The sequence below is a fragment of the Salarias fasciatus genome, chromosome 17 (genome assembly GCF_902148845.1).
Source record: "Salarias fasciatus chromosome 17, fSalaFa1.1, whole genome shotgun sequence".
NCBI lineage: Eukaryota > Metazoa > Chordata > Actinopteri > Blenniiformes > Blenniidae > Salarias > Salarias fasciatus.
This window is the reverse complement of record NC_043761.1, coordinates 598,974-624,555: the sequence shown is the minus strand read 5'-3', so window position 1 is coordinate 624,555 and position 25,582 is coordinate 598,974. Positions and strand designations below refer to the sequence as shown.

Below are 25,582 nucleotides of genomic sequence, written 5' to 3'. Positions count from 1 at the left end.
CAGGCCGAGGACGTCCAAACTAGCAGACAGTGGGTCCTGCAGAAGCCCTGGTCCAGCTGCAGGTCCAGCTGCAGAACCCCCCCCCCCCCCCCCGGGACCTGCAGCTGTCCAGAACCCCCCCCCCCCCCCCGGGACCTGCAGCTGTCCAGACCCCCCCCCCCCTGGGACCTGCAGCTGTCCAGACCCCCCCCCCCGGGACCTGCAGCTGTCCAGACCCCCCCCGGGACCTGCAGCAGTCGGAGATGCGTTACTGAAGCTGTTGTATGAAGAACAGACGGTCCGGAACCTTCTGCTGGCAGCCAACAGCTGGAACCAGCTTCCTGGAGGACAACCTGCAGCGTAACACCGCTCCACCTCACCTCCTCCTCCACCTTCCCTCCTCCACCTCCTCCTCCACCTCCTCCACCACCTCACCTCCTCCTCCTCCTCCACCTTCCCTCCTCCTCCTCCTCCCCTCCTCCTCCTCCTTCCCTCCTCCTCCACCTCACCTCCTCCTCCACCTCCCCTCCTCCTCCTCCTTCCCTCCTCCTCCACCTCACCTCCTCCTCCACCTTCCCTCCTCCTCCACCTCACCTCCTCCTCCACCTTCCCTCCTCCTCCACCTCCCCTCCTCCTCCACCTCACCTCCAGACACCGGAGAAGCAAACTTTCACCTTCAGAGGTCAAAACACTGAAGACTCTTCTCTGATTCCAGGAGCTGTTTTCCTCCTGAACAGGAAGCTTCAGACCTGCTGCAGGAAGACTCGGTTTCAGATCACCTCTGGGAGAATAAACCAGTTCACTGAGAACAGAGGAAAGCTAACAGGTGGGTGTGTGTGTGTGTGTGTGTGTGTGTGTGTGTGTGTGTGTGTGTGTGTGTGTAGTCACAGTGAGGGGTGTGTCGAGTGTTGTATTTCTAATCTGTGTCCTGAACAGTGAGTCTGAGAACAAACTGGAGCTGAAACAAGCTGCTCCCAGCACTGTGTGTGTGTGTGTGTGTGTGTGTGTGTGTGTGTGTGTGAGAACAGAGTGAACACAGAACTTTATAAGTGAAAGTCAAGTGTGTGAATTAAGTTCCTCCCTTTTTCTCTCCATGAAACACACAGAGGATCCTGAGGGAGAGGGTGGAGGGAAGGAGGGGTGGAGGGAAGGAGGGGTGGAGGCAGCAGCTCCACCTGGAGCGTGAAGGTGGAGGGAAGGAGGGAAGGAGGGGTGGAGGGAAGGAGGGGTGGAGGGAAGGAGGGGTGGAGGGAAGGAGGGGTGGAGGGAAGGAGGGGTGGAGGGAAGGAGGGAAGGAGGGGTGGAGGGAAGGAGGGGTGGAGGTTAAGGAGGGGTCATGGTGGAGGACCCAGAAAGGTGGATTTCTTCCTGGGTTCTTCAGACGACCCGGGGAGGGGGGTGTCCAGGCGGCGCCGTCTCACCTGGCCCGTCCACTCTGTGCTCTGAGCAGGTGATGAGGGACGCCCGGCTGGAAGAGTCCGGTTGGCAGGGGAGCCAAACCGTCACCGTGTGCCGCGCCGACGACACCCGATATGACGATACAAGAGCCTTAGGAATTAGAACGTCGGGACGAGCTCATAAACCAGAAAGATGGTGAAATCGTCTCCAGGACACGTTGCATTTCACCGATATATAATATTCTTTGGAGTGATGACGTTACCAGGAAGCTTCAGATAATATGAACTCAATGTTCCCTGTAGAGCGGTTCTCCACGAGGAGGAATGTTAACGATTTCAGAAAAAAAACCCGCAGCCGGAGCTGCGTTCACGTTGACTCGGGACGTAAAGGCAGCTAACAGCGAGCGGAGCGCGGTGGAGCTGCTGCTGGGCGGAGCTGCTGCTGGGTGGAGCTGCTGCTGGGTGGAGGCTGGGTGGAGCTGCTGCTGGGTGGAGCTGCTGCTGGGTGGAGGCTGGGTGGAGCTGCTGCTGGGTGGAGCTGCTGCTGGGTGGAGGCTGGGTGGAGCTGCTGCTGGGTGGAGCTGCTGCTGGGTGGAGGCTGGGTGGAGCTGCTGCTGGGTGGAGCTGCTGCTGGGTGGAGCTGCTGCTGCTGGGTGGAGCTGCTGCTGGGTGGAGGCTGGGTGGAGGCTGGGTGGAGCTGCTGCTGGGTGGAGGCTGGGTGGAGGCTGGGTGGAGGCTGGGTGGAGCTGCTGCTGGGCGGAGCTGCTGCTGGGTGGAGCTGCTGCTGGGTGGAGCTGCTGCTGGGTGGAGGCTGTGTCAGGCAGAGCTGGGTTACAGCAGCAGTACAGGATCTACAAGAGATCAGCCGCCATGGAAACACCCCGACAAGCTGGAGGGAGGGACGCTGAAGCTAGCACCGAGGCTAACGCTAGCTAGCTACCTACAGGTAGCGGTGCACAAGCTAGCATGAGGGATTTTATTTACAACAAACCAAGGAAAAGTGACAAGACACTTAGTGAACATACCGTCAAGCTAACAGCTGAAACGAACCTTTAGTCTGAAAACTAGCGGAACGTCTCTGACTTAAAGGGAGTCTGAGGTAGAGCGTTTCAATGGAGACAGAGCCCTCTAGTGGTCATATAGCGCAACTGCAGTAGAAAAAATAAATCTATGACGTCACGTGTAATCTGTTCCACGTCGAGAAAGAAGTAACTGAAGCAGTTACTCATTACCTTGCTAAAGACATTTAAACTGTGTTAAAAAGCTAATTGGTGTGTTTAGTTTTTTGTGTGTACTTTATTGTTGTTCGTTATCTTGTACCTTCATTTTTAAAGGAGATAAAAGCTTTGATCTCTGAACAAAAACATTTTCTCAAGTATTATTGACTCAGGGTATAGATATTAAAGTTAAATCGTTTTGGTTCTAAACTGTTGCCCTTTAAGAGGTAACCAGCTACGTTTGCATTTTTATTGATCCTTTTAAATAATCTATTTGGTGCGTTTAGTTTTCGTGTTAAAAAAGTGCACTCTGTTGTTCATTAGTTTCTATGTTTGTGTTCATTGCACATTAAAGCCAGTTTGTCTGGATTAAAGGTGCTGCAGGATTCGGCATCTCCGCCATCTTTCTTAGGTTTACCTAAGCAAGATGGCGGTTTGACCCATCTAACATGGCGATTTGAAACCCAGCACAGCCAATCCTGCCTTGTTTTCTCTGACATCACGCCCTTACGCAAGTTAAGCCCCTCCCCCAAGAAAGTGTGACGAACCCCCCTCAACCAATCACAGTTAGAGCCTCAGGGGCTCTTCTGATTGGTCAAAGATACCTGGAGCTGTGGAGATTCCTTTTCAGCTCAGAACAGAGACAGATGGAAACTCTGCGCCCTCGCAGTAGAGCAGTGATGCTGCACTCCTAAAGGATTATCAATGGATACTCTAACATTTAATCCAAAGAAAACACAGAAAAATTAGCATTGACTAGCAAAATCCTGCCTACAGCAGCTTTAAATTGTCTTTTTCTTCTTTTAGGGTTTTACATGTTTAAATACATTTTATACGTTTTTATGTTTAACATTGGGGAAAATGGTCAAACTTGCAAATTAGTCTAGAAAAATCAATATAAAAAAAGAATCGTGATAAAATCGTGATCGTGATCTTGATTTAAAAAAATGGCGATATGATATTGTTGCCGTGTCGCCCACCCCTACTCCCTGCTCACCGCAGACGGCGGGAAAAACCCTTCGGACGCGCTGAAGAAGTTGGACAACGCCGGCAAGAAAAGATGCCGAACCCTGAACAGCGAAACGACAGAGGCAGGACCTGTCCGTCCCGCAGTGGAGACCGGCGGCGAAGAGACAGAGACCCGGTCCACGTTAAAACATTTAGGGTCCATTCAGACCGAGAACCGAGACTGCTGCCCAGACGCCAACGCGCGCAGAGCGAAGAACTCCGACCTGGACCGACCGGCGAGACCACAGAGCAGTGAAGCGTGGCGTCCTGAGAGCGCCGCCGAGGCGGGGTTCGCCTCCGGCGGGGTTCGCCTCCGAGGCGGGGTTCGCCGAGGCGGGGTTTGCCTCCGAGGCAGGGTTCGCCTCCGGCGGGGTTCGCCTCCGGCGGGGTTCGCCTCCGAGGCGGGGTTCGCCTCCGAGGCGGGGTTCGCCTCCGAGGCGGGGTTCGCCGAGGCGGGGTTCGCCTCCGAGGCGGGGTTCGCCTCCGAGGCGGGGTTCGCCGCCGAGGCGGGGTTCGCCGAGGCGGGGTTCGCCTCCGAGGCGGGGTTCGCCTCCGGCGGGGAAGCATCACACAGCAGACGCTCGGCGCGGCGACGCTGCTGAGAGGCGGCGAACCGCAGACGGCCTCCAGCGAGCTGCTTTCACCAGAAGCTACGGCGGCGTGCCGAGCCGGCGGGACTGGTCACCGTCCGGGAAAGAAGAGGCGTGGCCGGCGTGGACAGTTCACCGATGACATCAGACAGTGGGCGGGGCTATCGGCGGCTGAAGCGGTGCACCAAACAACAACCAGGACGCCGTGGCGGCTCTGGCGGTTCCCTCGGCCTCCTCGGGTCGACCTGAGCCAGTTCTCCAGTCGTCTTCCTCACCTCAGCCGTCCTGGACTGTCCTCCGTCCAGGTGAAGACCTGTCTTCTGTCTGTCTACAACTATCCTGTATGAAGAGGAGCCACCAGGCGGCGCTCTGTCAGTATCTGTACCGTATTCCCCCGCTGCTCTCAGGGGCGTTCTGGGAGGACTGTGGGGTTCCGGACAGTCCGCCGCTCCTCGGTTCTCTCCCGTCGGTTGGTGAAAAGCTGAATTCTTCCCTCCAGAGGTTCTCGGTGTTCAGAGCCGACAGAGACCTGCTCCGGTCACGTGACCAGGATGCCGTCCCGTCAGACTCCATCTCCCATCAGACCAGCAGACTCAGACCGGTCCAGGCCGCCCGGAGGCTGCAGGGACCAGAACCTCCCATCCAGAACCACCGGAGGACTCACAGGACCAAACCTGGATCTGGAGACCGGTGCTGCTCTTTCCCACAGATGGTGGCTTCTGAGGCAGGCCGGGCCCCAGGACCGGACAGGGAGGCCCACTTCACCGTCACTGCTGGGCTCCGAGGTCCAGTCAGAACCGGTCCACCCTGGACCACCCTGGACCCCTTCAGCACCAGTCCACCCTGGACCCCTTTCTGTCCTGATCTGCCTTCATCAAGTGGATCCTGTCTTCTCTGTCGGTCCTCTGTCTGTCCCCTCACTCAGCCACAACAGCAAGAAGTCTCCTCCTCTGAGCCTGGTTCTGCAGGGTTCTCCTCCTCTGAGCCTGGTTCCTCAGGGTTCTCCTCCTCTGAGCCTGGTTCCTCAGGGTTCTCCTCCTCTGAGCCTGGTTCCTCAGGGTTCTCCTCCTCTCAGCCTGGTTCCTCAGGGTTCTCCTCTCAGTCTGGTTCCTCAGGGTTCTCCTCTCAGCCTGGTTCCTCAGGGTTCTCCTCTCAGCCTGGTTCCTCAGGGTTCTCCTCTCAGCCTGGTTCCTCAGGGTTCTCCTCTCAGCCTGGTTCCTCAGGGTTCTCCTCTCAGTCTGGTTCCTCAGGGTTCTCCTCTCAGCCTGGTTCCTCAGGGTTCTCCTCTCAGCCTGGTTCCTCAGGGTTCTCCTCCTCTGGGCCTGGTTCCTCAGGGTTCTCCTCTCAGCCTGGTTCCTCAGGGTTCTCTTCCACAGCACGGCAGCAGCTGCAGAAATCTTCCCCTCTTTCTCTCGCCTCCACCAGGAGGTCCTGGAATCCCGTCCGTCAGTCCGGCCGGTTGGTCCGTTGGCAGCATTACGGAAAGAGTAATGGACGGAGTTTTTAAAGGATTCTTTATCGTTGACAGATAGGGAGTCTGTCACGTGGTTGGGCAGCCCGCCGACCGGCGGCGAGCGGCGAGCGGCGAGCGGCGTGCGGCGAGCGGCGTGCGGCGAGCGGCGAGTGGCGTGCGGCGAGCGGCGCGGCTTGGTGACTGATTTGAGCTGGCGGAGGTCTGCGCTCTCTGAGGGCCACATTCTAGTCTTTCCATGTTTTCGTTGCCTTCAGCTTTTTTCCTCTTGCTTCCTTCCATCAATTCGTCACTTTCTTTTCCTTTTCCATCTTTCCATCTTTTCCGTCTTGCCGCCGCTCACTGGGTCGGGCTGTGATGATGGAGCTCAGTGAAGGACTGGATTGTTCAAGGAGACTATTCTAGTCTGTCCTTTGAGTTTCAGACACCAGTGAAGTTCTGAGACCAACTCGCCCTCTGTCCAGTTCTTCTCATGAGGACACAAAGTCCAGTCCAGTCCAGTCCAGTCCACTGATGTGAACCGAGCCAGATGAGTCCGGATCCTCTGAGGCTCCAGGACAGAGAGATCAAGGCCCAATCCCAATCCTCTGCTTAATCCTCGCTCCTCAACCTTGATCCTCAATCTCAAATGAAGTGCCTCCTCAAAACAAGTGTTCAGGAATGTAAAGTCACTTGGAAATGGGACAACCCTTAAAGACAGTTACGTCCTTGGACCACAGGGGGCAGCACTGCGCAAGAGGGTAGAAGAAAGCTGAAAAAAGTTTGGCCAGAGGGGAGCGCGGCGGCGGCGGCGGCGGCGGCGGCGGCGCGGGGGGGTTGGACCGTCGGGAGGGTGCTAGCAGCTAGCATGACGCTTCTTTGGACCGTCCGAAGGAGGGAGAGAGCGGCCGACCGAAAAGGTCTGGCGGAAACCCTGAAGTGGAAGAGCAGCAGGAATAATTCTGGTCAGTGATCAATAACAACGCCCTTTGTAACTGTAAGTAACGCGCCCTGCTTTAGAAATGTTTAACATGTTGCTGTGTGACCTGGTTAATAAATGCATTCAAATGAATTTTCTTGATTTCTTTCTAACAGCCTTTGTAAATATTGTCTGTGATAGAAACTTAATACACTTACTCCCAAAGTAATATACAAAGTTTTTTATTAATAAAATAACAGCAAAACGAACTATTTAACAAGCATTCTGGGTTATCCTTACCTCCAAGGGAGGTCTGTAGAATCTCAAAATTAAGGGAGATAACGCTCCTGAGCCTCGCTCCTTTCCTCAACCTGTTCAGGAACGGGACGACACTGAACTTCACGGGAGCATTTTGAGGAGTGAGGAGTAAGACTGAGGATTAAGCAGAGAATTGGGATTCGCCCCAAGTTGGTCACACTGCCTTTCACCTCGCACTGAGACCAGCAGCAGCTCCTGCTGTGTGTGTGGGTGTGTGTGTGTGTGTGTGTGTGTGTGTGTGTGTGTGTGTGTGTGTGTGTGTGTGTGTGTGTGTGTGTGTGTGTGGTGAAGTTCGTCTGGCAGCAGTTCTAACAGTGTCGAGGCCCTCGGTGCCGGTCCAACACAACATCCTCATCTGACTCGACTATCTCAAAGAACCACATGTTTCTGTGTGTGTGTGTGTGTGTGTGTGTGTGTGTTTCTGTGTGTGTGTGTGTGTGTGTGTGTGTGTGTGCATGCGTGCGTGTGTGTGTTAGAGATGTGCGGATTGCGGTTGCGCCTGCGGATAACCGCGGATCGGGCGGATGACGTGTCAAAAATGAAGATTTTAATGACGTTCGGGCGAGTTGCGGTTGAAGCACTCAAATAAAAAAAAAGCAACATTTTAAAAGCCAAAACGCTGCTCTGCGGGAGGCGGCGGGTTCGGTTTTGAAAATTGATTAAAAATCGTTGGTGCGGGCGGATGGCGGGCGGATGGAAAAATGAGCCATCCGCTCATCTCCAGTGTGTCCATATGTTCACAGCATCGAACCAACATCAGCACCTCCGATGGCGACGCGCCGGCCACAGCTGGTTCCTTCAGAACCGTGTTCTCAAACTGCTCTTCATCCCCTTTCTGCAGCGAGCAGGTCGACCCGTGTCTTTGACCCGCTAACAATCAGTAATGACTCCTTTCCTGCAGACCCGGTCTGACCCCCTGCTGGCGAGCCGCGCCGCTGCGTTTTCCCGCGCTGATGGTGTCCCACGTTGATGACATCATCAGCGTGACGGAGCACAGCGAAGGTAAACAATGCAGCGGAGCACCGTCCCCGTCACCTGGAGTCCTGCAGTGCTGGTCGTCCTGAAGGAAATCTCACGCTGTGTCCAGAAACAACAGCTAGCGCGCTAACGTAGCCGCGCTAACGAAGCCGCGCTAACGTAGCCGCGCTAACGTAGCCGCGCTGCGTGGACGTCATCATGTAAGTTCCCGGATGTGTCCCTCCCGCTAAAAGCCGCTAGAAAGCCGACCCGGGTTTTTAACGGATCGCAGGGTTGAACGGCCCGGGTCGAAAAGGCGATGAAACCATTTCCCACTGCCGTGAGGATCCGGGTCTTCGCGGGTTTCAACGGGTTTTTGGGCCAGTGTGAAAGGGGCTTTAGAGAACCGTTAGCGAACCGTGTTCTCAGTGACTGGTGTTCAGAGAACAGACAGAACTGTTCTCTCACCGTGTTCTCAGCAGTGACATGTGGTTCTGACAGGAAGCAGACTGACAGGAAACAGAGAACCAGGAAGTAGAGAACCAGGAAGCAGACTGGCAGGAAGTAGGAAGCAGACTGGCAGGAAGTAGGAAGCAGACTGGCAGGAAGTAGAGAGCCAAGAAGCGAGACGGGTCCAGCTGCAGACCACAGGCCCTACAAAACACGCCCATGGTGGCGAGTACAGCGGAGGTGAAGACGTGAAGGAATCATGTCATCATCCGTAACCCGGACCGTCCAGTGGGCGTGATTTGTAGTGTTTTGTAGGGTCTGCAGCTGGATATACTGCAAGAAGCAGACTGACAGGAAGTAGACTGACAGGAAGCAGACTGACAGGAAGTAGACTGACAGGAAGTAGAATGACAGGAAGCAGAATGACAGGAAGCAGACTGACAGGAAGTAGACTGACAGGAAGTAGACCGACAGGAAGTAGACTGACAGGAAGCAGAATGACAGGAAGTAGACTGACAGGAAGCAGACTGACAGGAAGCAGACTGACAGGAAGTAGACTGACAGGAAGCAGAATGACAGGAAGTAGACTGACAGGAAGTAGACTGACAGGAAGTAGACTGACAGGAAGCAGACTGACAGGAAGCAGAATGACAGGAAGCAGACTGACAGGAAGTAGACTGACAGGAAGTAGACCGACAGGAAGTAGACTGACAGGAAGCAGACTGACAGGAAGTAGACTGACAGGAAGCAGAATGACAGGAAGCAGACTGACAGGAATTAGACTGACAGGAAGCAGAATGACAGGAAGCAGAATGACAGGAAGTAGACTGACAGGAAGTAGACTGACAGGAAGTAGACTGACAGGAAGCAGAATGACAGGAAGCAGAATGACAGGAAGCAGAATGACAGGAAGCAGACTGACAGGAAGCAGAATGACAGGAAGCAGAATGACAGGAAGTAGACTGACAGGAAGCAGACTGACAGGAAGTAGACTGACAGGAAGCAGACTGACAGGAAGCAGACTGACAGGAAGCAGACTGACAGGAAGCAGAATGACAGGAAGCAGAATGACAGGAAGCAGAATGACAGGAAGTAGACTGACAGGAAGCAGACTGACAGGAAGTAGACTGACAGGAAGCAGACTGACAGGAAGTAGACTGACAGGAAGCAGAATGACAGGAAGTAGACTGACAGGAAGCAGACTGACAGGAAGCAGACTGACAGGAAGCAGAATGACAGGAAGTAGACTGACAGGAAGCAGACTGACAGGAAGTAGACTGACAGGAAGCAGACTGACAGGAAGCAGACTGACAGGAAGCAGACTGACAGGAAGTAGACTGACAGGAAGCAGACTGACAGGAAGTAGACTGACAGGAAGTAGACTGACAGGAAGCAGACTGACAGGAAGCAGACTGACAGGAAGTAGACTGACAGGAAGCAGAATGACAGGAAGCAGAATGACAGGAAGCAGACTGACAGGAAGTAGACTGACAGGAAGTAGACTGACAGGAAGTAGACTGACAGGAAGCAGAATGACAGGAAGTAGACTGACAGGAAGCAGACTGACAGGAAGCAGACTGACAGGAAGTAGACTGACAGGAAGTAGACTGACAGGAAGTAGACTGACAGGAAGCAGACTGACAGGAAGCAGACTGACAGGAAGTAGACTGACAGGAAGCAGAATGACAGGAAGCAGAATGACAGGAAGCAGACTGACAGGAAGTAGACTGACAGGAAGTAGACTGACAGGAAGTAGACTGACAGGAAGCAGAATGACAGGAAGTAGACTGACAGGAAGCAGACTGACAGGAAGCAGACTGACAGGAAGCAGACTGACAGGAAGTAGACTGACAGGAAGCAGAATGACAGGAAGTAGACTGACAGGAAGTAGACTGACAGGAAGTAGACTGACAGGAAGCAGACTGACAGGAAGTAGACTGACAGGAAGCAGACTGACAGGAAGTAGACTGACAGGAAGCAGAATGACAGGAAGCAGACTGACAGGAATTAGACTGACAGGAAGCAGAATGACAGGAAGCAGAATGACAGGAAGTAGACTGACAGGAAGTAGACTGACAGGAAGTAGACTGACAGGAAGCAGAATGACAGGAAGTAGACTGACAGGAAGCAGAATGACAGGAAGCAGAATGACAGGAAGCAGACTGACAGGAAGCAGAATGACAGGAAGCAGAATGACAGGAAGTAGACTGACAGGAAGCAGACTGACAGGAAGTAGACTGACAGGAAGCAGACTGACAGGAAGCAGACTGACAGGAAGCAGACTGACAGGAAGCAGACTGACAGGAAGCAGAATGACAGGAAGCAGAATGACAGGAAGTAGACTGACAGGAAGCAGACTGACAGGAAGTAGACTGACAGGAAGCAGAATGACAGGAAGTAGACTGACAGGAAGCAGACTGACAGGAAGCAGACTGACAGGAAGCAGAATGACAGGAAGTAGACTGACAGGAAGCAGACTGACAGGAAGTAGACTGACAGGAAGCAGACTGACAGGAAGCAGACTGACAGGAAGCAGACTGACAGGAAGCAGACTGACAGGAAGTAGACTGACAGGAAGCAGACTGACAGGAAGTAGACTGACAGGAAGCAGACTGACAGGAAGCAGACTGACAGGAAGCAGACTGACAGGAAGCAGAATGACAGGAAGTAGACTGACAGGAAGCAGAATGACAGGAAGCAGACTGACAGGAAGCAGACTGACAGGAAGTAGACTGACAGGAAGCAGACTGACAGGAAGCAGACTGACAGGAAGCAGACTGACAGGAAGCAGAATGACAGGAAGTAGACTGACAGGAAGCAGAATGACAGGAAGTAGACTGACAGGAAGCAGACTGACAGGAAGTAGACTGACAGGAAGCAGAATGACAGGAAGTAGACTGACAGGAAGCAGACTGACAGGAAGCAGACTGACAGGAAGCAGACTGACAGGAAGCAGAATGACAGGAAGCAGAATGACAGGAAGTAGACTGACAGGAAGCAGACTGACAGGAAGTAGACTGACAGGAAGCAGACTGACAGGAAGCAGACTGACAGGAAGCAGACTGACAGGAAGTAGACTGACAGGAAGCAGACTGACAGGAAGTAGACTGACAGGAAGCAGACTGACAGGAAGCAGACTGACAGGAAGCAGACTGACAGGAAGCAGAATGACAGGAAGTAGACTGACAGGAAGCAGAATGACAGGAAGCAGACTGACAGGAAGCAGACTGACAGGAAGTAGACTGACAGGAAGCAGACTGACAGGAAGCAGACTGACAGGAAGCAGACTGACAGGAAGCAGAATGACAGGAAGTAGACTGACAGGAAGCAGAATGACAGGAAGCAGACTGACAGGAAGCAGACTGACAGGAAGCAGAATGACAGGAAGTAGACTGACAGGAAGCAGAATGACAGGAAGCAGACTGACAGGAAGTAGACTGACAGGAAGCAGAATGACAGGAAGCAGACTGACAGGAAGCAGAATGACAGGAAGTAGACTGACAGGAAGCAGAATGACAGGAAGCAGACTGACAGGAAGTAGACTGACAGGAAGCAGACTGACAGGAAGCAGAATGACAGGAAGCAGACTGACAGGAAGCAGACTGACAGGAAGTAGACTGACAGGAAGCAGACTGACAGGAAGTAGACTGACAGGAAGTAGACTGACAGGAAGCAGACTGACAGGAAGCAGACTGACAGGAAGTAGACGTGGTTCATGAGCCGATTTTTCTTCCAAAGTTCAGGTCGTCACAACTTTTCTACAGATACATGGAGCAGAACACGTTTATTAAAGCTTCTGTCGGACAAAGATCACACACACCAAGAGCATAGAGCATCTTCCTCCAAATCCGGACTGTCGAGCATCATCGTTCTCTAAAAACCAAATGATAGAGCATCTTCCTCCTGTAACATCCAGGTTATAGAGCATCTTCCTCCTCTATCTAACAGACATTGTGCTATCGGCTCAGCTAATGCTAACGAGGAGTGTTTTCTCTCTTTTGCAGTAACGACAGAAGTAAATTCAAATCTTTGAGGAAGTAACTAAAACCTACTCTGACAGCTGCAGTAACTTGAACATGGAACAGTACACAGATCGCACCGACAGCAGCGGAACAGGAAACACAACCCTTCAAGAAGCTACTTCAGTGTGCTGGCGGCTCAGCACGCCCTCTGGTGGAGCAGCTCAGAACCGCAGCAGGAACATGACCTCTCTTAACCCCAGCGCTCCACCCTTCAGCTCGACCCCGTCAGCGTCCGGCCGGGTGGCGGCGCTTTCGGTTCTTTCACAATAAAGTCCCAAAGAGTCCACAGTGTGTTTGCTCTCAGTCAGTGTGGCGTCAGCAGAGTTCAGCCTGCATGCCTCTGGCCTCACAAACACACTGATTAACCGTGCACACACACCGTGTGGGTGGGTGTGTGTGTGTGTGTGTGTGTGTGTGTGTGTGTGTGTGTGTTCTCTGATCTGGTGACACAAAGCAGAAGTGGTCTGCTTTACTTCCAGCGGACGAGGGGAGAGAGAGACGGAGGGGATGGATGAAAAGAGTGAGGCGGCGTGTTGAGTTTGGGAAATGGGTCAAAAGGAAGTTAAGGGTGTGTGTGTGTGTGTGTGTGTGTGTGTGTGTGTGTGTGTGTGTGTGTGTGTTTCTGCATGTGCTTCACAGCTGAGACCGGTTTGTTGGGTGGATAATATGGGAATTTTGGTGTGTGTGTGTGTGTGTGTGTGTGTGTGTGTGTGTGTGTGTGTGTGTGTGTGTGTGTGTGTGCATAACTGAATTCCACAGGGATTCCAAACCAACAGCTCCTCTGTTTCCTGTCCTAATTGCTTAAAACCCACAAATGAGCCTGCATGTACACACACACACACACACACACACACACACACACACACACACACACACACACAGAAACATTTTTCATTCTTCTTCCTCTGTAAGGACGCTGCAGCTCCTGGATTAGCATCTGAATGAGCATTAGCACAGGCATTAGCATTAGCATTGATGTGCAGCTGCCTTCGCCTCTGCTGCTACCAGCAGCTCTCCAACATCTGGGCTTCCTGCAGCCACATCTGCATCGGCGCCGGTGCCAGAATTTCTGTTAGCACGAGCATTATCATCTCCGTATTAGCATCTGCATTAGCATCTCCATATTAGCATCTGCATTAGCATCTCCATATTAGCATCTGCATTAGCATCTCCACATTAGCATCTGCATTCCATTCTACAATAGCATCAGCATTAGCTCTGGTCCTTTACCTGCATGTGAAGCAGCACCTGCACCAGAATGGGCTACAGTGCTACCATTGAATTTGTGCTACCATTGAATTTGTGTCTCAGTACTCCCAACTGATTGAATTTGTGTCTCAGGACCAGCATCAGCTGCTCCAACATCAGCATTAGCATCAGCATTAGCATCAGCACAGTGGTGTGTAGTGTCAGTAGTGTAGCCTGTCATCATAACAAAACGAGTTGCTGCCGATAAACGATGTCATCATTTTGGGACCATTTTTAAATGATGTAATAATAAACGTCGTATTAATGCGACTTCAGCAGAACAAACACGATGAAGTTTGATTCCTTCAGAGGATTCTCAGTGGCGGGACGTCACAGCTCGAAATGAAAGGAATGATTCTCGGCTTTATTTCCTTTTATATTTTTTCTTCAGGATTTCATGAAGCTTCAAGAAAAACGTTCCAAAAGACTGAAGGACTTAGACCGTCCAGGACCAGCAAGAGAAGCCCCACCCCTATCCCAGACCCCCCAGACCCACCCCGACCCCCCAGACCCCCTCCTCCAGGAGGAATGTTGGTCCCGCTGAGCAGAACCAGATGTTGCCCCACCTTCACTCTGCTCTGACGTGATGCAGTGACGTCTTCCCGTTCCCTGGTCCAGGACTCCCTGTGAGACCAGTACAGTCCTCAAGAGACCGCCAGAGACCACCAGAGACTGCCAGAGACCGCCAGAGAACGCCACAGACCGCCACAGACCACCACAGACCGCCACAGACCAGTACAGACCGCCAGAGACCACCACAGACTGCCAGAGACCACCACAGACCTCCAGAGACCACCACAGACCGCCACACCACCACAGACCGCCAGAGACTACCACAGGACGCAAGAGACCATCACAGACCGCCAGAGACCAGTACAGACCGCCAGAGACCAGTACAGACCGCCAGAGACCACCACAGACCTCCAGAGACCACCACAGACTACCACAGACCGCCAGAGACCACCACAGACTGCCAGAGACCACCAGAGACCACCACAGACTGCCAGAGACCTCCAGAGACCACCACAGACTGCCAGAGACCACCACAGACCACCACAGACCGCCAGAGACCACCACAGACCGCCAGAGACCACCACAGACTGCTAGAGACCACCACAGACCACCACAGACCGCCAGAGACCACCACAGACTGCTAGAGACCACCACAGACCACCACAGACCACCACAGACTGTTGGTGTCAGTTGGTGGACACAAAAGATACAGGCGTTCAGAGCGGTGGCTAACCGGTTCAGAGCGGTGGCTAACCGGTTCAGAGCGGTGGCTAACCGGTTCAGAGCGGTGACTAACCGGTTCAGAGCGGTGGCTAACCGGTTCAGAGCGGTGGCTAACCGGTTCAGAGCGGTGGCTAACCGGTTCAGAGCGGTGGCTAACCGGTTCAGAGCGGTGACTAAATGATTTGTTCGGGTTCTGAGTGAAGGAGGCGAAGAGGAGGTGGTGGTTTCATTCTTACCTGGTCAGCTTTGAGCCTGGTGATCGGGTGGAGCCTGGTGATCGGGTGGAGCCTGGTGATCGGGTGGAGCCTGGTGATCGGGTGGAGCCTGGTGATCGGGTGGAGCCTGGTGATCGGGTGGAGCTGGCGTCTCGCCTCCTGCACAAAACAAATGAGAGCTGAAGATCACTGGAGTTCAGACGGATGAACGCCGATCGGAGTGGAACGTGGAACCGAAGCCATCAGACCAGACCAGGGAGGAGGAGGAGGAGGAGGAAGAGGAGGAGGAGGAGGAGGAGGCCACGCCCACACAGCCCGCTCGCTAATCACACTCAACAGCCGGTCCAGTCACAGTGTTCGCTTCCCTCCGTTTCCATGGAGACGGAGTGTTTTCGTCATGTGAACGAAGAACGTCTCGCTTCAGTTCAACACTTTTAGTATGAAAACATCTTTTATTTTGAGTTCCGTCCTAACGAGCAGCGAGGACCTGATCACATGGGATCACCTCGGATCAGATCCAATCACCTATGATCACGTCTGATCCGGTCCGATCCGCTCTGATCTAGTCCAATCCCCTCGGATCCAGTCCGATCCCCTCTGAACCGGTCTGATCTCCTCGGATCCGGTCCGATCCCCTCAGATCCAGTCCGATCCCATCCAGGCGGCTGTGGATGAGGTCCAGCAGAGACACGTCCTCTGGACAGTCTGGCTGCTGATCAATCCTCTTCAAAGAAAAGTCTCCAAACCCTGCAGAGGAAGTTGTCTGGAACCACAGACTCGGATCAACTGTCCTTCATATGGACCCAAGGAGAACCGCGGAGAACCGAAGTGACAGTGGAGAACCGTGGTAACCGTGGTAACAGTGGTAACAGTGGAGAACAAGCAGGTGAGACCTTTGAGGGGAGTCCAGTGGAGGACCAACGATGTTCAATGATCTACTGAAGCCTGTATTTTTTATTTTTTTTACAGCCAGACAAAAGTTACTACAGCTGTAATAACTCGGGGTGAAGCAAGCTGCCTGACAGGCAGCGCTCGGGGTGAAGCAAGCTGCCTGACAGGCGGCGCTCAGGGTGTAGAGTGAGCTGTCTGACAGGCGGCGCTCGGGGTGAAGCAAGCTGCCTGACAGGCGGCGCTCGGGGTGAGGCAAGCTGCCTGACAGGCGGGGCTCGGGGTGTAGAGTGAGCTGCCTGACAGGCGGCGCTCGGGGTGAAGAGTGAGCCGCCTGACAGGCGGGGCTCGGGGTGAAGAGTGAGCCGCCTGACAGGCGGCGCTCGGGATGTAGAGTGAGCTGCCTGACAGGCAGCGCTCGGGGTGAGAGTGAGCTGCCTGACAGGCAGCGCTCGGGGTGAAGCAAGCTGCCTGAGAGGCGGCGCTCGGGGTGAAGAGTGAGCTGCCTGACAGGCGGCGCTCGGGGAGAAGTGAGCCTCCGGTGGAGGACCGGTACTCCAGCTCCACTCACAGCAGCAGACGTTCCTGACGTCAGTCTGGATGAAGAACCAGCTGCTGAACTTGTCCACCGCATGAGCCAGGACCTGGACCGGGGCCGGGAGTCCACCGCATGAGCCAGGACCTGGACCGGGGCCGGGAGTCCACCGCAGGAGCCAGGACCTGGACCGGGGCCGGGAGTCCACCGCATGAGCCAGGACCTGGACCGGGGCCGGGAGTCCACCGCAGGAGCCAGGACCTGGACCGGGGCTGGGAGTCCACCGCATGAGCCAGGACCTGGACCGGGGCCGGGAGTCTACCGCATGAGCCAGGACCTGGACCGGGGCCGGGAGTCCACCGCATGAGCCAGGACCTGGACCGGGGCCGGGAGTCTACCGCATGAGCCAGGACCTGGACCGGGGCCGGGAGTCTACCGCATGAGCCAGGACCTGGACCGGGGCGGTGGTCTCGGGGAGCTGCTTTTAAACCGGTCCGATTCTGAAACATGGCGGAGGCGTCTCCTGGTTTCCATGACAACTGGTTCAGCACCATTCAGAACCTGGACAGGTTCTTAACACACACACGCACACACACACACCACACACAGACACACACACCACACACACACCACACACAGACACACACACACAGCTAACGCAATATAACATGCAGCTTCTAAACCTCCACCTGCAGGGAAACACCTCCTGTACACACACAGAACACACACACACAAACACACAGAACACACACACACAAACACACAGAACACACACACACAAACACACAGAACACACACACATAAACACACAGAACACACACAGCCTTTGTAGTGTCGACTGACGAGGTTTAATTATAAAGTGCGTCTGAACAACATCCGATTAGGATCCAGCAGTTTTACAGTCAGTCTTTGAAGAGCAGAAGAACACACACACACACACACACACACACACACACACACACACACACACACACACACACACACACACACACACACACACACACACACACACACACACACACACACACACACACACACACACGATCCAGATCAGAGTGCAGACCTGGAAACTTTGTAAAAATGTGAAAAACCTTAAAATCCTCAACATGTTTCGTTTCCATGTGCAGATGATTCATGACTGGCTGAAGAGACCCCCCCCACCCCCCCACCCCCCCCGCCCCCACCCCCAACACACTGAAGTGTAAACAAAGGACTTCCTGTCAGTCCCTGCTCCAGACCCAGCAGGGATTAGACGAGTCCTGAAGCCAAACTGGAGGATTTCTGAAACAAGCAGCGTGTCTCTGGGGGGGGGGGGGGGGGGGGGCAGTAGGGAGGGGGGGGGGGGGGGCAGTAGGGAGGGGGGTGGGGGGCAGTAATACCAGCAGCATCGGGGTGGGGAGGCTTCTTCTGACTCCACAGTTCCAGGATTATGTAACATTTCAGAAGAAAAGCCGATAATCTTCAGTACAGAAAGGAAATAAAGTGAGTCTGCAGAGGTTAGCTTCATCACAGCACAGAGCTAAGCTAATGCTAACGGAGGGAGGAACATCCGCTAAGCTAACGCTAACTGACAGAAACATCTGCTAAGCTAACGCTAACTGACAGAAACATCTGCTAAGCTAACGCTAACTGACAGAAACATCTGCTAAGCTAACGCTAACTGACAGAAACATCTGCTAAGCTAACGCTAACTGACAGAAACATCTGCTAAGCTAATGCTAACTGACAGAAACATCTGCTAAGCTAACGCTAACTGACAAACATCCGCTAACTTAACGCTCACAACTACTGACACAGTGCTGAAGGAATTCAGCTAGTGACAGTTCAACAGTAAACCTCCGTCAGTCCTCCACCTTTCAGCTTAAACCTCCGTCTGTCCTCCACCTTTCAGCTTAAACCTCCGTCAGTCCTCCACCTTTCAGCTTAAAACCTCCGTCAGTCCTCCACCTTTCAGCTTAAACCTCCGTCTGTCCTCCACCTTTCAGCTTAAACCTCCGTCAGTCCTCCACAGCTCAGCCTGTCAGGTTTATAAACGTAAACCACAACGTAGTTCTGAGCCTGTCGGGGAAACAGCCGTCATTTCAGTTCCTGGAGGATTTTCCTCATGAAGAGGTTTTGCTGTCAGACTCTGATCTGGATCAGAAAGCATCTGTGGGCCTGAAGTCTGGAACCTTCTCTGATCTGGATCAGAGAACATCTGTGGGCCTGAAGCAGACCCGGGACGTTCACCGCCGTCAGACATTCTTCAGATTCCTCTACGTCTTCTGACACCACCCTGATTCCTCATCAACAGATTACTCCACCCATTACATTACAACACCTCGCCATCTGGAGCTGACGGTGCTCACACACACACACACACACACACACACACACACACACACACACACACACACACACACACACACACACACACACACACACACACACACACACACACACACACCAGTGTCCCGGCGTTCCCACAGCCTTCCTGTGTGTTTTCTTCCTGCCAGTAATGACTGTCAAGATGCTGAAGTGACCTGATGCACAAACACTCCGTCAGAGCAGCGAGCTGAGAGCCAGCAGGGCGTGTGTGTGTGTGTGTGTGTGTGTGTGTGTGTTGTGGGAGTGAAGTCTTGACATTTGGTTTCATTCAGCGTCTGCAGCTCTGTTCCTTCCACTCAGCTCGTTTCCATGCAGCCAATAACTCTTTCAAACTCTTTTCACACTGGAATGTTGGCAGGAAGCCAGCAGCGCGTGGCCGTGTAAACACCCGCCAAAACCCGGAAAAGCTCATTTTCGAGATTTGTAAAACCCGATAAAGCCCGCTGGGTTCCTCCTTTTCACACCCCGCAGTGCCGCCGTGTGAACAGATAACGAGTTAGGAACGTTGTTTTTGGTTCTGCGCATGCTCCCACCCGCAATGAATCATGGTCTTTTGAGTCCAGCAACGAGTAGGCGCCAAACTCACCTCACTTTTGTCCAGGTGAGGCTTCCGTAACGCACGATACGAACTGTTATTCTGAGCGCGCACGTCGCACATGCTTCCTTCTGAAAGTCGGCGACTTGTACGGCCTGCAGAGAAATCATGAACAGCAGAACAACCGTTCTGTCAGCGTTCCGTCAGCAGAACGGAGTCACCGCAGCGTCTGCCTCTGCAGGCCAGTGGAGGAGGTTGCCAGATCTGTCGATCTAGTCCGTAAAAACATCAGAAACTCGTAGGAAGCAGCTCAAACCTCCATCTCGGTTGAAAATGCAGGTTAAACCGTATTTGTATGATTAAAGAACACGTCATGAACACATCATCATTTAATCAACCCGTCCAACGTCTTCAAAAAGAAGCTAGCTTTGGTTTGAACCCCACCCAACCTGGCAACACAGAGCCGCTCCGGTCAGAGCTTTTGTTTTGAGAACAGCATGACGTGCGCCGTGGTTTGGAAAGGGAGATCCTGACTGAATGCGCCGACTTGTAAACGGGGAACTCTGTCTGCTACGGCATGGAAACGGGGTTTTCCTGATGTTTCAGAACCCAGATATTAGCTGCATGTCAACGTGGTCACACACTCGCTTCGAGTCATCAGCCGACGGGCTGAAGTTAGACTGAAGCAGGGAACCCCAATCTGGACTACCGCACCACACACAGGCCGACTTCGCCGCACCGGTCCAGGTCAGAGACCAGATCCAGTCTGACTTCAGTGTACCAGTCCAGGTCAGAGACCAGATCCAGTCTGACTTCAGTGTACCAGTCCAGGTCAGAGACCAGATCCAGTCTGACTTCAGTGTACCAGTCCAGGTCAGAGACGAGACTGTCTGGTTTACACGAGTCTAGATTTGGAGCTGGAACCGGAGTCAGACGGACTGGTCCACCGCTCAGATCCCACAGAATGAGTTTTAATTTGAAATCTGAACAGAAGGTCCAGACTGAAACCTGAAGAGCCTCGTTTCAGCTCCACGCTGAATCTTTGTACCGTCTTCTGTCCTCTGAACACCGAGCAGTTCTGTTGGTTTTGGGGAGTAAATCTGAGCAGAAGTTTCCCGATTCCGCTGCGTTGTTGACATGAAGCTTCAGTCGGGGTTCCTGCAGCGGAGCCCCGACCGCTGATGTGAAACATCTGCAGGAAACGGTCGTCGTCTTCTGGGACGGATCTGTGAAGGCCGAGGTTGGACCGGGAGATTGTTTTCTGAAGACGGTTCTGGGAAAAGTCCGTGGGGAAAAGTGAGGAGGGAGCAGAAAGACAAAGAGGAGGAGGAGAGGAATGAGAAGAGGAGCCCCAGCCACACAGGAAGCCGAGCGCCGCCTTCAAAATAAACATGACGAAACGCAAAGCAGCAACGACGGTCCGGACCGCATCCAGCTCAGGACTCAGCTGGTCTGGAAACACACCACGATGACCAGAGGGCCGGGCGGCGGCAGGGAAACGGCCGGGAAACGGCAGGGAAACGGCTGGGAAACGGCTGGGAAACGGCTGGGAAACGGCTGGGAAACGGCTGGGAAGCGACCAGGAAGCAGCCGGGAAACGGCTGGGAAACGGCTGGGAAGCGACCGGGAAGCGGCCGGGAAACGGCTGGGAAACAGCTGGGAAACGGCTGGGAAGCGACCAGGAAACGGCCGGGAAACGGCCAGGAAACAGCTGGGAAACGGCTGGGAAGCGACCAGGAAACGGCCGGGAAACGGCCAGGAAACAGCCGGGAAACGGCCAGGAAACAGCTGGGAAACGGCTGGGAAGCGACCAGGAAACGGCCGGGAAACGGCCAGGAAACGGCCAGGAAACGGCCGGGAAACGGCCAGGAAACGGCCGGGAAACGGCTGGGAAACGGCCGGGAAACAGCTGGGAAACGGCTGGGAAGCGACCAGGAAACGGCCGGGAAACGGCCAGGAAACGGCCGGGAAACGGCCAGGAAACGGCCGGGAAACGGCCGGGAAACGGCCAGGAAACGGCCGGGAAACGGCCAGGAAACGGCCGGGAAACGGCCGGGAAACGGCTGGGAAACGGCTGGGAAACGGCTGGGAAGCGACTGGGAAGCGACCAGGAAACGACCAGGAAGCGGCTGGGAAACGGCTGGGAAACGGCCGGGAAACGGCCCGGAAACAGCCGGGAAACGGCTGGGAAGCGACCAGGAAGCGGCCGGGAAACGGCTGGGAAACGGCTGGGAAGCGACCGGGAAGCGGCCGGGAAACGGCCAGGAAACGGCCGGGAAGCGGCCGGGAAACAGCCGGGAAATGGCCAGGAAGCGGCTGGGAAACGACCAGGAAGCGGCCGGGAAACGGCTGGGAAACGGCCAGGAAGTGGCCGGGAAACGGCTGGGAAACGGCCAGGAACTGGCCGGGAAACGGCTGGGAAGTGACCAGGAAGCGGCTGGGAAACGGCTGGGAAACGGCCAGGAAGCGGCCGGGAAACGGCCAGTCGGGTGGCGCCTCCCGTCTCCCGGGCCGGGCGCCTCCCGTCTCCCGGGCCGGGCGCCTCCGTCAGGCCGCCGGCCCTCTTCGGAGCCTGAGGATCCGTCTGACTCTCTTCTCTCCACGTCTTTAAGATGCAGAACAAAGACGAGCGGCAGTGATGCAACGTGGAGGCAAGCGGCTGCAACTCCTCCACACAAAACCTCGGCCTCCTCCGGCTGGGGGCCGCCGGCCGCCGGGGCCCCGGGGGGCGGGGGTGTGACGGAGCGCCGGACTGTTCCTGCTGCGCTCAGAAGATGGAGGGAAGGATTCCCACTGCATTCTGGGAGTTTTCCTTTCTGCCATCAGGTCATTTTAAAATCAAAACCGCTTCAGGCACGGCGGGAGGACCGAACCTGGCTGCTGCTCCAGTCCGATTCTGTCCCTGCAGCGCATGCTAGTGCTAACGCTACTGCTAACAGTGGAACACCCGGGTGGAGCTGAAGGCTGACTGATGGAGCAGGAGAGGGAGATAGCAGACGTTGCTAATGCTAATGAAGCTAACTGCAGACAAACAGAGCAGGAGAGGAAACGCTGGTCGTTCTGTTCAGAGAACCTTCGAATGGTTCCTGTTCCGGCCGCTGGAGAACCACGTCCAGGTGTTCTCCTCTCACCGCCGGCTTCACCCGACACGTTTCAGCCTTTCACACCGGACTCCAACCTCAACGTCTCACCGCCTCCTGCCTGCTGCCGAGGTTTTTAAAAGGTTCTAAAAACCAGAAGAATAACTACAGCCTCACCGAGAGACCGGAACCGGGTTCTGACTCGACATCTCGCATCAGTGCCTGCAGCAGCAGTACCAGCAGCAGTACCAGCAGCAGTACCAGCAGCAGTACCAGCAGCAGTACCAGTACCAGCAGCAGTACCAGCAGCAGTACCACCAGCAGCAGTACCAGCAGCAGTACCAGCAGCAGTACCAGTACCAGCAGCAGTACCACCAGCAGCAGTACCAGCAGCAGTACCAGTACCAGCAGCAGTACCAGTACCAGCAGCAGTACCACCAGCAGCAGCACCAGCAGCAGTACCACCAGCAGCAGTACCAGCAGCAGTACCAGCACCAGCAGCAGTACCACCAGCAGCAGTACCAGTACCAGTACCAGCAGCAGTACCAGTAGCAGCAGTACCAGCAGCAGTACCAGTACCAGCAGCAGTACCAGTACCAGCAGCAGTACCACCAGCAGCAGCACCAGCAGCAGTACCACCAGCAGCAGTACCAGCAGCAGTACCAGCACCAGCAGCAGTTACCACCAGCAGCAGTACCGAGCAGCAGTACCAGTTACCCGCAGCAGGTACCAGTACCAGCAGCAGTACCACCAGCAGCAGCACCAGCAGGCAGTACCACCAGCAGCAGTACCAGCCAGCAGGACCAGCACCAGCAGCAGTACCACCAGCAGCAGTACCAGTACCAGTAACAGCCAGTAGCACAGCATAAACCAGCAGCAGTACCAGTACCAGCTAGACCCCCCCCGTACCCAGGCAGTACCAGCACAGCAGGACAGTACAGCAGCAGTACAGCAGTAGACCATTACCAGCAGCAGTACCAGTACCAGCAGCAGTACCACCAGCAGCAGCACCCGCAGCAGTCCCCAGCAGCAGTACCAGTACCAGTACCAGTACCAGCAGCAGTACCAGTAGCAGCAGTACCAGCAGCAGTACCAGTACCAGCAGCAGTACCACCAGCAGCAGTACCAGCAGCAGTACCAGTACCAGCAGCAGTACCAGTACCAGCAGCAGTACCAGCAGCAGTACCAGTACCAGTACCAGCAGCAGTACCAGCAGCAGTACCAGTACCAGTACCAGTACCAGCAGCAGTACCAGTAGCAGCAGCAGCAGGAAAAGCCAAAGGAAATCAGTCACAGTTAACAAGGAAACCAGTTCATTTGAAACACCGTGTTGAATCCTCCGTCCTGCTCAGAGACCAGCTGAGGTTCTCCAGGACCAGACCGTAGAGGAGCGGTTCCTCCAAGAGCCGGAGAACGTCACAACGTCACAACGCCACAACGCCACAACATCAGAACGTCAGCACGTCCTCACCGAGTCCTCACCGAGTCCTCACCGAGTCCTCACCGAGTCCTCACCGAGTCCTCGCCCCTTAAAACCCATCATTTTGGTTAAAATCGTCTTTTTTCGCCATGAGATCCGGGTTTTTCTTCTCTTGTGGTTTTGGAGAGCTGCTTGGTAACGATCTGATTGTGGAGAGACGTCACATGTCCCCGCCTTCTCAAGCGGCCTCTGATCCACTCCTCCAGCCGGATGGCGGCGGCGGCGGCGGCAGCAGGAGCAGGAAGTCGGTTCAGGGTTTGAGTTCAGCAGCAGAGCGACTCGACCAGATCTGCATTCCTCCCAAACCGGTTCCTGACGGAGGCCGAGCCTCCAGGATCAGGTCCACAACGAGGACAGAGGCGTCGACACGCCCCGCTTTCCACTGCACACACCGACTCAGGAGCACGAGTCTGACTCCGGTCGCCTTGTGCAGCTGCAGACGCACCGACCGAAACCCCCACAGCAGCATCACACCAACCAATCAGCTGCTGGCTAACTACCTCCCAGATAACTGGCCAACCAGCTAACTAACCAGCTAGCTACCGCCTGGCTAACTAACCAACCAGCTAACTAACCAGCTAACTTCCTCCCGGCTAACCTCCAGAAATATTCTCCATCTCCTCACTGACTCCAGAACGCCATCGATTAGCATCGATTAGCATGCTAGCATTGTGCTGGCGACTCGTCTTCCAGGAACGAACATTTATTCCCACACACACACACACACACACACACACACACACACACACACACACACACACACACACACACACACACACAAGCTCAGAGAACCGGTCCCGTCGAGGACCGGAGCCAGGTCCTGGTACCGTCCCGGTTGGGACGGGAACGGTAGCGGTCCCCAGAGGTCTCACGCGGTAGAGGCGGGGCTCGGCAGCGATCCAGAGGGACCGGTTCTGAGGGACCGGTTCTGAGGGACCGGTTCTGAGCGACGGCTGCGGCTCCGGGTGAGTCCCAGGTGGTCCACCACCATCTGGTCCACAAAGACCCTGGATCTGGAGAACCTCAGACCTCTTCCCGCCAGGGCCACCGTGCTCATCCTCCAGCTCCACGTTGAATAAACCTGATGCTTATCAGGTGACCAGGAGCAGGGGGCGTGGCCTACAGAGACCTGAGGCCACGCCCCCTCGTTAAGGACCGCATAGTTATCAAGCAGATTCTCCTCAGGGGGAAATGGGACAAAAGAGACTGAACCGACCCTGAAGAGTCCTCCAGAGGGACGCAGCTGTGCTGGATCACAGAACCAGCAGGCCGTCTGCTGCAGACCCTCAACTGGGTCACCAGAACCGCCGTGGTACCAAGACCACCGCTAAAGACTAGAGAAGAACCAAACATGAGTCCACCAGGAAGAAAGATCGTCCAGGTGGGATCCATTCCCTAGAGACCCTCCAGGGCCGGGGTCAGACCCTCCAGGGCCGGGGTTACTGATAAACTGGACTGGACTGGACCCTGGATCAGAACCAGCTGGGGGACGGTGCAGTGGAGGCACAGAGCGGGGCGCCGTGTTCGATGCTGCAGGATGGAAGAGGACCAGCAGCCGGACCGCAGCAGATCCCCTTCACTCATCTTTCATACGGAGGGGATCTACTGGATCACCGTCATATTCATGTTAGCAGTGGCTTAGCTAATCTACTCTAGCATGAACGAATGAACGAACGAATAAATGAGTGAAT

The 25,582-nt window shown here is 54.7% G+C and overlaps 1 protein-coding gene across 5 annotated transcripts in view; it reads right to left on the bottom strand.

Annotated features, from left to right (window-relative positions):
* The window catches only part of LOC115404089 (plexin-B2-like), a 74,810-nt gene that overhangs the window by 48,169 nt on the left and 1,059 nt on the right, over window positions 1-25,582 (bottom strand). The window contains exons 1-2 of one of the 5 annotated variants that reach the window (XM_030113240.1): window positions 23,894-23,996; window positions 15,028-15,165 (exon numbers count right to left, since the gene is read on the bottom strand). The gene's annotated coding sequence lies outside the window, so the exon portion shown is untranslated. Of the gene's footprint in view, window positions 1-15,027; window positions 15,166-16,465; window positions 16,482-23,882; window positions 23,997-25,582 lie in introns of those variants that run through there. The other 4 variants (XM_030113243.1, XM_030113241.1, XM_030113242.1 and 1 more) reach the window with 4 other exon arrangements.